Here is a 5,000-nt window from a genome sequence, read left to right as displayed (position 1 = left end):
TACATACGTACATACATATCATACTTAGTTCCATTCGTGTGTGTGTGTGTGTGTATGTGTGTGTTTGTCTGAGTGTAACCATGTCTGGGTTTTTTCTGCTTTTTTTGTTTATTTTTACTGTATGTTTGATTTTGTCCTTCTATGTCTGTTTTTTTTTTGTCTCTGTCTGTTTGTCTGTATTTCTATCTGTCTGTCTATCTACCTGTTTGTGTCTCTTTGTCTGTATCTATCAATCTATCTACGAGTATCTATCTATTTACGTGATTTTCTTTACTGTTTATTAATTTATTATTTTCTCCTCTTTTTTGCAGGTAAGAGAAATGGAGATGGAAACGGAAGACTAAGGTAAGGTGAAGGTTTAATTATCTCTCTCTCTCTCTCTCTCTCTCTCTCTCTCTCTCTCTCTCTCTCTCTCTCTCTCTCTCTCTCTCTCTCTCTCTCTCTCTCTCTCTCTCTCTCTCTCTCTCTCTCTCTCTCTCTCTATCCATATCTATCTATCTATCTATCTTTTTTTAAGGATATAGTAAGACAAGGAAGTGGAAGAAAGGAAGTACAGTGGGAGTCCAGTTATAATTTATGGTATAGGTCTCTCTCTCTCTCTCTCTCTCTCTCTCTCTCTCTCTCTCTCTCTCTCTCTCTCTCTCTCTCTCTCCGCTATCAGGCAAAGGTTGTTGTTAATACGCTGATGGCTGATGTTCTGAAGAAAAATAACAACAATAAAGTGGGTGTGTTTATTTATCACGCCGGGAGGCGTGGCTGAGTGGTCAGCGTGGGGCGCAGCATCCTGGAGAATGCAGGCTCGCGTCCCGCCCGCAGCCACAAGCAAACTGGCAATTTTTTCAGTCACCGCCGAGTGGCCGAAGACTACCACATGCTGTCCTGAAGGCCAGCTCTCAACCCTGAGTCTAGATTCTCTTTCTAAAAGAGGATCAAAGATGAGCTCCGGACAGCCTGAGCCGATCAAGATGACGCCACTATAAACACTTGCCTGCGCCACAACGGGCTGCGGCCGATCACCAGGCCCCATAAAAAAAGCCTACCCCAGTCATAGGCGGAACTTAAAAAAAAGATAAGCACCGAGGCCACGCGCAGCTGTATCGTGTTCCCCAACTATGACTTTGCCTCGCTGGTCTGTGCGGGTGACGAACTTAACTCTGTGTTGCAATATTGGTGCCCCGCTATAACGCAATATTTGGTCAGCGTACGTTTTTTTTCCTTAACCTTCACGCGGGCCACATCGTCCTCATCCTCATCATTTCCTCACGTGTTCGCCCTCTAATTTTTACTCGGCTGTCTCATTTTCTTTGATCCTGACGTAATGACCTTCTCTGGAAAATGTTTTATATAGGTATTATTTTTGCCGCTTCCGTCCGTGTGTTCCCAGCGACCTCCCCGCAGGACACATCAACGCCGCACGCATGCAAAACTCTCCTCCCTAGTTTCCGCACTTTTAATTCTCACGGCCTGCCTCTGCTGCTCCCCCGGCATCGCAGTTTTCATGGTCTTTGTTTGGATGAAGTTCTGCTCCTGTTATCAAGTTTGCTCTGTTTTCCCTGAACCTCCAATGTGGGCGCACCTTCCACGGCCTTAGTGCGTTCCTGGCAGCCCCTTGCGTCTTTGTATTTCAACGCGGTTGTCCTCTGTCCCTGCATCTCCCGCCCTTCCACCTCCTTATCTTACCCCCCTACCACTGCCTAAGTATCCTTCCCTTTCCAGCTCCTTATCCAACCTCTTTTTACGATCTTGGTATGTTCCGGCAGCTCCTCGTGGCTTTGTTTTCACGCGGTTGTCTTCCGTCCCTGCATCTCCTCCTACCACCTCCCTTATCTTACCCCCTACCACTGCCCAAGTATCCTTCCTTTCCATCTCCTTTATCCAACCCGTTTCTACGATCTTAGTATGTTCCTGGCAGCGCTTCGTGGCTTTCTTTTTCACGCGGTTTTTCTATCCGTCTCTTTGCATCTCGTTTCTCTTCTCCTCCCCAACATATCCAACTCCCTTCCAAGGCATTAGTGTGTTCCTGTAGCTCCTCTTATCTTGTTTTTTCACTATTTCTCTCATCTCTCTGCGTCCCCTTTCTCTTCCATCTCTTTATCTTGAACCTCTCCATTGGGCGCACCTCTCCCGGCATTAGTGTGTTCCTGCAGCTCCTCACGTCCTGTTTTTTCATGCTTTCTTTTATCTCTTCGTCCCCTTTCTCTTCCACTCTATTTTCTTGAACCTCTACATTGGGCGACCCTCTCCCGGCCTTAGTGTGTCCCTGCAGCTCCTCGTGTCTTGCTTTTTCGTTCGTTTTCTTCATCACGTTCATTTGTTTTGCTTTGCTGATTGGCGAGTGTGTTGTATTGATGATCTTGTGTATTGTAATGGTCTCTCTCATTCTCTCTTTCACTCTCATTTTTCTCTTTATCTGTGGTGTCATTTCTTCCTTTTTCTGTATTGTCATCTTTCCCTGTGGTGTCATCTCTCTATCTTTCTTTCTCTGTAGTTTTAAATCTCTCTCTGATGTCATATAATTCTTTCTCTGGTTTCATCTTTTTCTCTGTGGTTTCATCTCTCCCTGTGTTGTCATTCCTCTTTCTCTGGTGTCCTCTCTTTCCCTGTGCTGTCATCATTCTCTCACTGTGTCGTCATCCCTCTCTTTCTCTCACCGTTGAATCAGGTCTTATTATTCCCAAGCTCTCGGTGACCAGTCGATGCGGGTGTAGGTAGGTAGGTGTGATGCCTTGCTGCGGGACACTGTGGGAAGGAAAGCAGACGTCCACTGACTTACCTCTGCTTGCCTCGTAATGCTAAGAACCGACACAAGGGTACGAAAGACGCCCTCCGATGAGCAGCCTCTTCTTGTGTGTGTGTGTGTGTGTGCGTTAATATAAGTCTCATATACTAAAACATTTCGGGGGTAACATATCCACATTAGTTAAGGCTTTCGTAGAGGTTGTGTTAATATTTCCATGGGCAGTTTTATGAGTTTAATGATAATTTGACAAGCCCTCTGCACCGTGAACGGGGAAAACACTCATGAGAACCCGATTTATCTCCTTTGTGGCCTTGGGAAATAGTTGTTATGGGAACCGAAAGCATCTGAGAATACGAGACTGAGACCAAGGGGATACATTACAGAAGACAGTCGCCCGATACAAGAAAACACACATGAGAACCCGACTTACCTCCTTTGTGGCCTTGGGAAATGGTTGTTGTGAGAGCCGAAAGCGTCTGAGAATACGAGACTAAGAACAAAGGGGTACATTACAGAAGACAGTCGGCCGATACAAGAAAACACTCATGAGAACCCGACTTACCTCCCTTGTGGCCTTGGGAAATAGTTGCGAGAGCCTAGAGCGCCTGGAGAATACGGGACTAAGAACAAAGGGATACAGTACAGAAGTCGGTCGGCCTATACAAGACAGCTCTCGTAAACTATAAATACAAGTGATATCTTCCTTTCTCTAGCGTCGAATATGGGATTAACGACAAAGGGATATATTTAAATAGTCAGTGGGCCTATATAAAACAACTCTCCTAAACTATAACTATAGGTGACATCTTCCTTTCCCTAGCGTTTAATATGGGATTAAGGACAAAGGGATATATTTAAATAGTCAGTGAAGCTATATAAAACACCTCTCCTAAACTATAACTACAGGTGACATCTTCCTTTCCTTAGCGTCGAATATGGGATTAAGGACAGCTCTCGTAAACTGTATATACAAATGATATCTTCCTTTCCCTCGCATCGGGTGTGAAGGAGGCAGCGTTTACGCGTTCTCTATCCGAGGCACGTTGTTAGGTATGTGTGTGAGGCCTCAACCTTGCCGCCACCAGCTGTTGCCATCCTCCTCATCGCTGAATGGACGCAGCTGTTTAGGTTGTCAATGGTACTCCGACTTACTACCTTGATTCTTGTCTCAACCTCATATATCTTTTCCTGAAGGACAGTTGTGTAGGTACGTGTGCCACCACCAGCTGTTGTCATCCTCCTCATCACTGAATGGACGCAGCTGTTTAGGTTTTCAACGTTATTATTATTATTATTATTATTATTATTATTATTATTATTATTATTATTATTACTATTACACACACACACGCCAGACAGTACGCGGTGCAGGACATGTGCGGGCGGCGCCGGTGGGGACGGTCGCACCTGGATCTTCTCGGCTCCTCAACAGTCCGCCTTGCCCCCCTCCTGCCGCAGCCAATGGCCCCTGACTGATGCTTCGCGGCCCGAGGGGAGCGCGCCGTCGCCTCATCAGGAATGCCCGGGTCAAAGGAGCGGCCTAAACGACGCCCTCCACGCCAGAAATCACTGACGTGTTACATCACCCGGCGGTAGTTACGTTAGCAAAGTTAACCCCAGCAGGAAAAGACTGCAGGGTGCTTTTACCTTTCGCTGATTAAACTCACGGTCGTTTAGTTAGAAAGAAGCCTTAACGAGGAAAAACCAGGCCATCGGGAGACACTAAGGGTGCGGCCACACTGCACGCGTTTTTTTTTGTTTTTTTTGTTTTGTTTTTTTTTTACGTCGCGGCCTATTGCGCCGGTAGGCTTCTTCCCAGTGGGGCCTGATGGTCGGCCCAAAGCTTCTTCCCGGTGAGGCCTGATGGTCGGCCCAGCCCGTTTTGGCGCAGGCGACTGTTTATAGTGGAGCCCTTTTGCAGTGGCTCATGCTGCCCTCCCGGAGCTCATCTTTAATCCTAGAATCTAGAGTCGGGTTGATAGGTGGTCTTCTGGACAGCATGTGGGTAGTTTTAAGCCACTCGGCGGCGGCTGAAAAATCCCAGCTTGGTGGCACCGGGAGGGGATTGAACTCGCGTCCTCCTGAACGCGGCGCCGTCACTCTGTCGACTCAGCCACCGCTGGGAGGGTAGAGGGTAGCGGGACGCCTAGCGGGTCAGAGGCAAGAATAAGCACATGTTATCTAATAGGAGTGGCCGTACAGGACGCCGGTGGCGGGTGTTTTCTGCGGAACCTGCCACCCGCGTCCTATATGGCCACTC

This window comes from Eriocheir sinensis, unplaced genomic scaffold (assembly GCF_024679095.1).
Source record: "Eriocheir sinensis breed Jianghai 21 unplaced genomic scaffold, ASM2467909v1 Scaffold1091, whole genome shotgun sequence".
Lineage (NCBI taxonomy): Eukaryota > Metazoa > Arthropoda > Malacostraca > Decapoda > Varunidae > Eriocheir > Eriocheir sinensis.
The sequence above is the reverse complement of the archived record's forward strand: the minus strand, read 5'-3'. Positions refer to the sequence as shown.